This window comes from Orcinus orca, chromosome 4 (assembly GCF_937001465.1).
Source record: "Orcinus orca chromosome 4, mOrcOrc1.1, whole genome shotgun sequence".
NCBI classification, from domain to species: Eukaryota; Metazoa; Chordata; class Mammalia; order Artiodactyla; family Delphinidae; genus Orcinus; species Orcinus orca.
This window is the reverse complement of record NC_064562.1, coordinates 121,213,183-121,225,439: the sequence shown is the minus strand read 5'-3', so window position 1 is coordinate 121,225,439 and position 12,257 is coordinate 121,213,183. Positions and strand designations below refer to the sequence as shown.

At 35.1% G+C, this 12,257-nt stretch overlaps 1 protein-coding gene across 4 annotated transcripts in view; it reads right to left on the bottom strand.

Annotated features, from left to right (window-relative positions):
• The window catches only part of GSTCD (glutathione S-transferase C-terminal domain containing), a 130,690-nt gene that overhangs the window by 36,040 nt on the left and 82,393 nt on the right, over window positions 1-12,257 (bottom strand). The window lies entirely within an intron of this gene.

Sequence of the window (12,257 nt, the reverse complement as noted above, 5' to 3'; positions counted from 1 at the left end):
AAAGTATAGCTACATTATTTGCCAAATCAAAACTTCTGTTTTGTTTATAAAAGAGCTTAGATACATTGAATAGTGGAAAATTTAAAACTTGTTATTCCTGCTATTTTTTTTCTCTAAGATGAATAAAACACTTTGACTTCAGAATACCAGACACCAGAGTTAATTGAACACATATATTTTCATTTCATTCAAATGCTATTTATACCACACAAAGTAATTGTTTCTTTGCCCTGGAATTTAGTTAAAAAAACATTTCACAATATCTTCCAACTTGCCCACAAGACCAAATTGAAATGCTTTAGAACAAAAAAAGTTAACTCTAGAAAATAGGTATTTATTTCTTCTCCCTCTTTTTTTTGGAGGCTTAAGTTAACAACAGTAAGGTATTTTAATAGTTTCATTAACTTTTGAGATCATTCAAGTAATCCTCAATTTGAGTTCTAATTTGATGTGTTTCACTGTATTTCGGTTAAATGATAGTAGCCTGCAATGGTGAGTGTTAACTTTCCTGGAGTCTAGTGATTTTCTAAAAATCACTTCTCTTATATACATAGTATTCTAATTTCTACTATGATATGACCCATAGGTTTTCTTGTTTGATTTTTTCATATATTTTATTTTGATTAAAAAAATGAAAATGAATATATCTAAGGTGACATGGCTCCATATTCTTTTATAATATTAATACTGTATTAATATACAGTATTCCCATCAAGAGATGGCATCTGTGTCTGTTCCCTTTAATTGAGCTCTATGACCACTTGACCAGTGTAATATAGAAGAAAGACTGTGCCCATTTCTGGTAGCTTCCATGTCCTATCTTTTGAGACACTTGCTCTTGGACAGTACCATGCTTTAGGAAGCCAAGCCTCCGCAGCTGATGCTGTATGAACAAACAAGCTTTCCCACCAAGTCTTACCTAAGTTGAAGATTTGTGAATAAAATAGATAATTGTTATTTAAATGCACTAAGGTTTGTGGTGCATTTATGCAGCTATAGATCATCTGAACAACATCTTAAATTGGGCTTGTAAGGATTATCATCACTTAATAGTATTTATTAAGTCATCTACCTATACATGGAATGGTGCTGGATACTATGACAATAGCCAAAATAGAAAATAGTTATTATACCTAAGAGTTAACAGATCAAGGCAGTAGTATTCATTGCAAGTTACAGAGGGACTCCTCTACAAACCTGAAAGGCAGTCTTGAATTCCAGCCCTACTATTCCTTTTCTCTTTCTAATGGTCCTAAACCTCATGAGCCTAACTGTACAGACTGTTGGGATCTCAGCAGCAAGGGATGGTTGAAAGAAAAGGATTATGGTAACTAACCCAGGCATAGGCATGGGTAGGGATGGGGACCGTGACCCAAATAGGTGTTGCACATGTGGGTGGCAGGGCTTATACGAAATCATAAGAGATGACAGATCTAAAAGAACAAGGCTGCACTGAAACTGCACCATTTGGGAGGCTGGAGTTTACTGATATACGGACACACTGATTCAGGGCCTGCGTAGAGCAGGGTAAGACAGGTACTGACCTTTTTTTTCCTAAACTGGAATTTTGTATCTTCCTCCCATTCTCTGGTTCTTTCATTATAACCTCTACAGAGTAGTTTATTAATTTAGCAAAAGTTTTTAAGCACTCATTATATGTCTAGCCCTGATCAAGGAGCTAGGACACCATGGTGAACAAGGGAGATTCTTATATGTCAGAGAAGGGAGTTTGACATCAAACAATTAAATCAAGTGATAAATGATATGCAGAAAATTAAAATAAAATGATGTGGTTGAAATTGACTTGGTGAATACTTTAGATTAGGTGGTCAGGAAAAGCCTTACTGAGCAAGCAACAAAACTGAGATCTGAATGACAAGAATCTGGTCACGGGAAACAGGAGGAAAGACACTCCATATAAAGAGAACTGCTGATGTAGTCATCAGGTGGAGAGGAGCTAAAGAATGTTTGAGGAAGATAATTATAATTTTATATATATATATATTTATCCTTATCACTAATATGTAAATAAAGTCACTGAATGGATATTCTTATTTGCTGGTATTAGCACAACTGAAGGATTATTATGTGCTAAGCATGTTTCATTTATTGTTTCAATCTTTTGTCATGAGGTTGGTACTGTTACTTCATTGTCAGACGAATAAATTTGAAAAAAAAAAAAAAAGGTAACTTGCCTTGGTCACATAGTTACTCCATGTTAAAGCCAGGGTTTGAATCTCGCCAGTCTCAGTCCAGGGCCTGTGCTCCTATCCACCACCCCAGCAATCACAAATCTGTATTAGTAAAATTTTTTTGAATAGGACACAAATATATATGGGACTACCAATTTGTCTGTTAAATATTTGTCTGTTAAAGTTTACTGTCTTTTTTAGAAAAAACAAATAGAACTTGTCTCTATTTTAGTATACACTATGCTGTTTCCTCTGTGTGGTATAGATATGTGTTTCATCTGTATTTTGACAGCAGAGAAATTTTCATCATTATCAAATATCATTCTTTTGTATTTTGGTAATATACTTAATTCTAATCCCAAAATCAGCATGAAAGGCATGCTAAAGTCAACTTTTCAGGGAACTGTCATGCAATGAGAGTGCTGGAGTTGAATCATATGTGCATAAATGGCTTTGACATAGTAAAAAAAAGTAGTTCAGGACTTATCTGGGTGGTTGCTGTATATTCAGGGCAAGTGCTCCTTTTGGTCACAACCAAAGTTCAATAAATATGAATACTTCCATATCTTCATTGCTTAGACTTTTAAGTGCAAAAGTAATGGTCAATAGCAAATTAAAAACTATAGTGTGTGAGTATGCACAAATGTACGTAACAAAACCAACCAACCAACCAACCAACCAAATGGCCAAAATAATCACAGCATTCTTGGCATTTACTTGGTAAAGGAATGCTTCCCAGATTCACATGATCATTAAAAATAATTTTCAGAAACCCAGAACAGAAGAACCTGGAAGTAAATTTGAAGCAACAGGATGGGTAGACCTTCCTTATTAGAAACAAGTGTTTTTTTCTCTCCCTCCTCTAGTGGTTTGAAATACCATATCTATAGCAAAGACACCCAAATCTGTAATTCAGCTAACACTGCCCTCTGGAACGCTACATGGGATCTAGATCAGGTTTTCCAATTGTATCTTTAATATCTCTGTTTATGCCAGTCAGGGACCTCAAACCAAACATGTCCAAAACCCAAACTCACTTATCTTCCATTATGAAAACTGTTTCTTTTCTGGAATTCTCTCTGTTAATGGTACCACCATCTATTCACCATCCTCTATTCATCATCCTCCGCCCAAAGCCATATCCTCAGTTCACAGTCTTTTTATTTCTCACTTTTACTACTGCAACTGTCTTCTAATTAAACACTCTGTCCTATATTCTCACCTTTTCGTACCCATTTTTTAAAAAATGCAAATGTGTTCATGCTACTCCCCTTCCTGCAAGTCTTCAATGGCCCCCGGCTGACAGACCAGATTTTAAACACTGAGACGTCACTGTCTGACCCAGCTTACTTCCTGCCGCCTCTTTACTCCTTCCCTTTCACCACTCTTTGGTCAGATAGAACCACCAGGTATTCTCCAAATGCACCAGGCTCTGTCACTTTTCTGAGGTTTTAAACATATTATTTGCTTTGTCATGCATACCACTGTCCCAGAAATTACAAACTGTTTTTGGAGCACTAGCCCCTTAGGATATTAAGAGATATTGGGAGGGAAACAAAGTGGCTTCCATCAGGTAGCCTTAGCAAATTCATATATTATCTAATTTTTTAGAGAATCACAATGCCCATTAGCAGAGTAAAGACTCTATAAAGAGTCTCATGGTAGAAATACAGTGTTTCCCAAAATTATCTGACAACTGACTGCTTTGATTATCTAATTCTCCTTAGGGACTATTTTAGGAACCCACTTTAGAAAACATTGCTTTACCCTACCTCTTTGCTTAAAAATGCCTACTCATCCTTCAAATTCACTTCCAATGAATGCAGTGAGACAACAGAGACACAGACCAGATTCTTCAGACTACACAACCTCCTACCTCAGGACAAGAGTATTTCTCAGGGACCTCCAGAAATTACTTAATATACAAAACCCAGTCACATGCTAGTTAGGCTCAAGTCAATGAGTCAGCAACAAAAAGCAACAAAAGGCACCAAAATGTTTTTCTTGAAAGTGAGTTATGAAAGCTGTGTTTAGAAGCTCAAAGACATTAGCTATCATAATATTTCTTCTTGAATATTAACTTAGAAAAGAAAATGACATGACATATTAATGTAAACTTTTGAAATATTCTGAGAACAGAGTCATAAGTAGTGTTCACCACAGTTAAAATAGATGCTCTGTTTAGTTATATACAGAAACAGCTAATTGCTTATGAGAATTCTTGAGGAAAATGCTTCAAACTAAACATTTCTAGATACCCAATGAAATATATAATATTAACATCTAAATATCCTCCCTAATGAATAGCCCTAAAATCTATCATCTGATGTTTGTGATACCGACATGGTAGCATAAGGGCATTTATGAATAACACCTACATATCTCCATACCCACAAAACAGGTGAGGAAATTTCCTCACTCTTTAAAACAGGGAAACATATCTTGGTCACTTTCAAGCCTGTTAAAGTCAGATTTGAAGTCACATACATTTCCTCCCATTATTTAGATCCCACATATATGATACACAGAGACACCAAACATATAGAATAAAAAAACACCTGGAAATGGTAGTCAAAAAATTCCATCTATTTCTACTAGTTTACTCAAATCTTATAAACATGTAATTAGTTTTTACTTTCAAGTTAATAAAAGAAGCAAGAACTCCTCTCTTCATAAGCTAGTAGAAAACAGGTAGACTTCCTAGGGAATAGGACATTAAAATAAACACTTGTACTGATGGGCTTTAAAATCCATTATGTGGATGATTCAGCAAAAGACTTTGTACTTTCATTCATAGTAAAAGAAACAACACTAGGTTAACATATGAGAATTTTAGTTGCCTTTTAAGGAATCATATCCAAACACTGAGGAGAAACATATTGGGATTAGGAATAAGAAGCAGCAAAACTATAAATAACACATTAATTTATACAACCCACACAAAAGAATAATATTTTTGCTAAAGTATACTTTGAAACACTGTAAACATTTCAAGAGGAAAAGGAGAGCATTTATAAAACTAAAACTTTCACTAGAAGTGGGAAAAAAATATTTTCTTTCTATCATTAACAGATAAGAGGAATTTCAACAGCCAATTAATAAATATTTATTAGGTGCTAAGCACTGCTCTCAGGGTTGGGGATATAGCAGTCCCTGCTGCCACAGAACACATATTCCAGTGAAGGCAGACAGATGATACACACAAAACAAACATATACTACATCAGGGGCTAGGAAGAAAACTAGAGAAAGGGGGCAAAGAGTGAGGGAGAGGAGACTTATTTTAGATAGGATGATCTGAAAGGGACTCTCTGATAAGATGACATTTGAGATCTGAATGAAGTGGCTGAGTCAGGCATATGGATTGTCTGGGGGAAGAGTTTTCCAGGCAAAGGGGATAACAAATAGAGTTAGTAAATAGGAGACTGGCAGAAGAAAAGATCAAAGAAATAGCCAGGGGCGAGAGTATGCAGGGCTCTATAATCTATGTAAGAACTTTGGATTTTATTTTGAGTTAGGTGGATTTTGTGACATTATTTGACTTTTTAGAAAAAATTTCTATAGGCAAGCAAGGGTAGAAGCAGGGAGTCTGATTAGGACACTACTGTAGTAGTCAAGGTCAGACACGATAGTTGCTCAGACTAGGGATAGGGCAATGGAAGTGGTGAGCAGTGACTAGATTTGGTGTATATTTTAAAAACAGAGTGGACAGAATTTGCTAATGAATTAGATGTAGAGGGTAAAAGAAAGAGGAGTCAAGCATGACTCCAGAATTTTGGGCCCGAGCAACTAGAAGAACCAAAGTGTCACATGTTGAATTGCAGTAGAGGTAGAGGTATGAAGTCTAAATCCTGACATTTTTCCATGTTTAGAGTTTAGAGTCTGAAGAAGAACCAGTAAAGGAGACTGATACGGAGTCATTCTATGGTTTCTCAGTGGTCAACTGAAGAAAGTATATCAAGGAGAAGGGAATTATTAATTTTGTCAATCGTAGTTGATAAACCAAGGAAAATAAGGACTGAGACTTGTCCATTGGATGTACTAAATGGAAGTCATTGGTGACCTTGACAACAGCAGTTTTGTAGGAGTTGTAAGGCAGAAGCCTGATTATCATGAGTTCACGAGAGAAGGACAACTAAAACATACAAGGCCTAAAAGAAACAGAAAATCACCATGTTACAATAGCTATAGTAATAATTGATTTGAGTAAGAATCATCAATGGATGCTAAAACCATTGGTGAAAGACTACTGGGGAATAAGACAGTCTCAAAGTAGCTTCCCAGAGATTACCTATTATTACAAAGGAAAACGAGTATCTCTGCAATGGAGAAATGTGAGAGACACCACCTTAACCTAGTGATAAAGTTATCATGAATAATGAGTAAAACTGATACCATGTTCTCCCTGCTATGGTGCACTCAGAGGGGTACAACATCCACTCTGTAGCATGCTTGCCAAAAATGTTTAGGAGTCACTTTACTGCAGACCTGCCAACAGTTTAGCCACCATCTAATAAAGGAAACAGATAAACCCAAATTGAGAATATTCGGTAAAATACTTGGCCGAGATTCTTAAAAAAAAAAAAAAAGAGGCAATGTCATAAAAGACAAAAATTGGGGATAGAAAAAGATATTCCATGCAAAGGAAAATCAAAAGAAAGCTGGAGTAGCTATACTCATAACAGATAAAATAGACTTTAAAATAAAGAATGTTATAAGAGACAATGAAGGATACTACATAATCATCAAGGGATCAATCCAAGAAGAAGACATAACAATTATAAATATATATGCACTGAACATAGGAGTACCTCAATACATAAGGCAAATGCTAACAGCTATAAAAGAGAAAATCAACAGTAATACAATAATAGTGGGGGACTTTAACACCTCACTTACACCAATGGACAGATCATCCAAACAGAAAACTAATAAGGAGACACAAGCTTTAAATGACACAATAGACCAGATAGATTTAATTGATATTTATAGGACATTCCATCCAAAACCAGCAGATTACACTTTCTTCTCAAGTGCACACGTAACATTCTCCATGACAGACCACATCTTGGGTCACAAATCAAGCCTCAGTAAATTTAAGAAAACTGAAATCATATCAAGCATCTTTTCTGACCACAACGTTATGAGATTAGAAATCAATTACAGGGGAAAAAACCATGAAAAAACACAAACACCTGGAGGCTAAACAATATGTTACTAAATAACCAAGAGATCACTGAAGAAATCAGAGAGGAAATCAAAAAATACCTAGAGACAAATGACAATGAAAACACGATGATCTAAAACCTATGGGATGCAGCAAAAGCAGTTCTAAGAGGGAAGTTTATAACAATACAATCCTACCTCAAGAAACAAGAAAAATCTCAAATAAACAAACTAAACTTACACCTAAAGGAACTAGAGAAAGAAGAACAAACAAAACCCAAAGTTAGTAGAAGGAAAGAAATCATAAAGATCAGAGCAGAAATAAATGAAATAGAAACAAAGAAAACAATAGCAAAGATCAATAAAACTAAAAGCTGGTTCTTTGAGAAGATAAACAAAATTGACAAACCTTTAGCCAGACTCATCAAGAAAAACAGGAAGAGGATTCAAATCAATAAAATTAGAAATGAAAAAGGAGAAATTACAACGGACACCGCAGAAATACAAAGCATCCTAAGAGACTACTACAAGCAACTCTATGCCAATAAAATGGACAACCCGGAAAAAGTGGATAAATTCTTATAAAGGTATAACCTTCCAAGACTGAACCAGGAAGATACAGAAAACATGAATAGACCAATCACAAGTAATGAAATTGAAACTGTGATTAAAAATCTTCCAACAAACAAAAGTCCAGGACCAGCTGGCTTCACAGGTGAATTCTATCAAACGTTTAGAGAAGAGCCCCATCCTTTTGAACTCTTTCAAAAAACTGCAGAGGAAGGAACACTCCCAAACTCATTCTACTAGGCCACCATCACCCTGATACCAAAGCCAGACAAAGATACTACAAAAAAAGAAAATTACAGTCCAATACCACTGATGAATATAGATGCAAAAATCCTCAGCAAAATACTAGCAAACAGAATCCAACAACACATTAAAAGGATCATACACCATGATCAAGTGGGATTTATCCCAGAGATGCAAGGATTCTTCAATATATGCAAATCAATCAATGTGATATACCATATTAACAAATTGAAGAATAAATACCATATGATCACCTCAATAGGTGTAGAAAAAGCTTTTGACAAAAGTTAACACCAATTTATGATAAAAACTCTCCAGAAAGTGGGCATAGAGGGAACCTACCTTAACATAATAAAGGCCATATATGACAAACCCACAGCAAACATCATTCTCAATGGTGAAAAACTGAAAGCATTTCCTTTAAGATCAGGAACAAGACAAGGATGTCCACCCTTGCCACTATTATTCAACATAGTTCTGGAAGTCCTAGCCACAGCAACCAGAGAAGAAAAAGAAATAAAAGGAATATAAATTGGAAAAGAAGAAGTAAAACTGTCACTGTTAGCAGATGACATGATACTATACATAGAGAATCTTAAAGATGCCACCAGAAAACTACTAGAGCTAATCAATGAATGTGGTAAAGTTGCAGGGTACAAAATTAAAGCACAGATCTCTTGTGTTCCTATACACTAACAACAAAAGATCAGAAAGAGAGATTAAGGAAACAATCCCATTCACCACTGAAACAGAATAAAATATCTAGGAATAAACCTACCTAAGGAGGTAGAAGACCTGCACTCAGAAAACTATAAGACACTGATGAAAGAAATCAAAGATGACACAAACATATGGAAAGATATACCATGTTCTTGGATTGGAAAAGTCAATATTGTGAAAATGACTATACTACCTAAAGCAATCTACAGATTCAGTGCAATCCCTATCTAATTACCAATGGCATTTTTTATAGAACTAGAACAAAAAATCTTTAAATTTATATGGAGACACAAAAGACCACGAATAGCCAAAGAAATCTTGAGGGAAGAAAATGGAGCTGGAGGAATCAGACTCCCTGACTTCAGACTATAATACAAAGCTACAGTAATCAAGACAACATGGTACTGGCACAAAAACAGAAATATAGATCAATGGAACAGGATAGAAAGCCCAGAGTTAAACCCATGCACCTACGGTCAACTAATCTATGACAAAGGAGGTAAGGATATACAATGGAGAAAAGACAGTCTCTTCAATAAGTGGTGCTGGGAAAACTGGACAGCCACATGTAAAAGAATGAAATTAGAACACTCCCTGACACCATACACAAAAATAAACTCAAAATGGATTAAAGACCTAAATGTAAGACTGGACACTACAAAACTCTTAGAGGAAAACATAGGAAGAACACTCTCTGACATAAATCACAGCAAGATCTTTCTTGACCCACTTCCTAGAGTAATGGAAATAAAACCAAAGATAAACAAATGGGACCTAATGAAACTTAAAAGCTTTTGCACAGCAAAGGAAACCATAAACAAGATGAAAAGACAACCCTCAGGATGGGAGAAAATATTTGCAAACGAATCAAGGGACAAAGGATTGATCTCCAAAATATATAAACAGCTCATACAGCTCAATATCAAAAAAAACAAATAACCCAATTAGAAAATGGGCAGAAGTCCTAAACAGACATTTCTCCAAAAAAAACATGCAGATGGCCAAGACACATATGAAAAGCTGTTCAACATCACTAATTATTAGAGAAATGCAAATCAAAACTACAATGAGGTATCACCTCACAGCAAAAAATCCAGAAACAATAAATGCTAGAAAGGGTGTGGTGAAAAGGGAACTCTCCTGCACTGTTGGTGGGAATGTAAATTGATACAGCCACTATGGAGAACAGTATGGAGGTTCCTTAAAAAACTAAAAATAGAATTACCATATGACCCAGCATTCCCACTATTGCGCATACACCCAGAGAAAACCATAATCCAAAAAGACACATGCACATCAATGTTCATTGCAGTGCTATTTACAATAGCCAAGTCATGGAAGCAACCTAAATGCCCATCGACAGACCAATAGATAAAGAAGATGTATTATATATATACAATGGAATATTACTCCACCATAAAAAGGAATGAAATTGGGTCATTTGCAGAGACGTGCATGGACCTAGAGACTGTCATACAGAGTGAAGTAAGTCAGAAAGAGGAAAACAAATACTGTATATTAATGCATATATGTGAATCTAGAAAAATGGTACAGATGCACCAGTTTGCAAGGCAGAAATAGAGACACAGATGTAGAGAACAAATGTATGGACACCAACTGGGGGAAGCAGGGGTGGTGGTGGTGGTGGTGGGATGAATTGGGAGATGGGGATTGACATACATACACTAATATGTATGAAGTAGATAACTAAGAAGAACCTGCTGTGTAAAAAAATAAAATAAAATTCAAAAAACCCCCCCAAAATTATAAAGATCAGCGTTCTAGATTAAAGGAGACTAAAGATATATCACAACTAAAAGCAATGCACAATCCTTGATTGATTACTCAGTATTAAAAGAGAGAGCGAAAGTGTTATTGAACAATTGGGGAAATTTAATATGGTTAGTAAATTTGATAATATTTTTGTACTAATGTTAAATTTCCTGTAAGTTTTGGATTATGGTTATCTAGGAGAATGCCCTTGTTCTTAAGAGATACTTTTATTCTGTGAATTAAGAGAGAAGGGGAGGAAGTATAAACATTTGAAGAGAGAAGATATATGAAAAAGTTATACATACTGAGTAGACTGAGAAATTCTTAGATAAGGATTATTAGTCCTAAGGACCCAAAGATCTATATAATTGTAAAAATGGAAGAAACCCTAGAACACATCATCTAATCCTGTCATTTTGTAGGCAAAGAAATGGAGACTTGGATATCCTTTTATAATTGATAGGTTGAGAGCAGGAAAAACAGAATATGTAGAGATAATGAGCAGGAAAAACAGAATATGTAGAGATAATGAACATGGTTAACTGGCCAAATATAACAATAGTACTAAGAATATAAACCATTTATTGGAATCCCCTTACATGACACTACCATGATAAGTACTTTGTATACGTTATCTCCCATATCGAAAACTACTTATATAAAAACGTATAAAAAGTATACATTTTAACTTCCATTTTCCATATGAATAAAAGAGGTTCAAAAAGTTTAGATACCATCCGCAAAGTCATATAGTTATTTTCATCAGTTGGTGGAATTTACATTTTTACTGCAGTTATCACAGTCTTATTTTAAGGAATTCTCAATGAGACTTCAAACTCTTATATCTTATCCAGCTCTATACTGATTTCATACTTCCTTGTACCAAGTAGATTTTCAAATATGCTTATTGAATCAAACACTTTAGTAACCTGAAGGCTATTAAGAAATCTAAGACTATTCAGGGCATAGTGCTGATCATCAGATACCTAGGAGAAAAGGAGAGGTGAATGAAGAAGAAACAGCAGCAGAAACCGAAGAAGTGAATATCATGCAAAATCAACCTAAGTTTCTCCACTGATTAAACACACAGATGAAGCAAACTGGACTCAATGTTGCTTGATATTAAAACATTTCTAACAGATGCAACGAAAAAATTTCTAACAAAACAATGTTTCATACATATATGAACAATTAAGGCTTACCTACTGAGAGGCAAGCTAGAGTAGGCAGAAGGAAGGGGTATGAATTAACTGGTAATTTATAAACTCTCACATAACAAGGGGGAGCTTAAAGAGTGAAACTCATTGCTTCACTTTACTGCAGTGCCAGCCTTTTAATCCCTTCCTGACCTATTTTTATTCAGCACTGAAAAGGGTACATTGTTTGATTTGGGTATAGCTTTTAAGGAGATTAGTTTCTAGGAGTAAAGCATTTTGCATATAAAGAGAGACCCTCATACAAGGCATCTGAGTGTACTCTGTTCCCAAATCACCTGTTAAAAAGAAATAAAAAACAAAGTAGAGTCCAATATTCATTCTCTCCCAAAATTACAGATGAAATTAAAATTATTGTGTATGAAAAAATATTTCTCCAA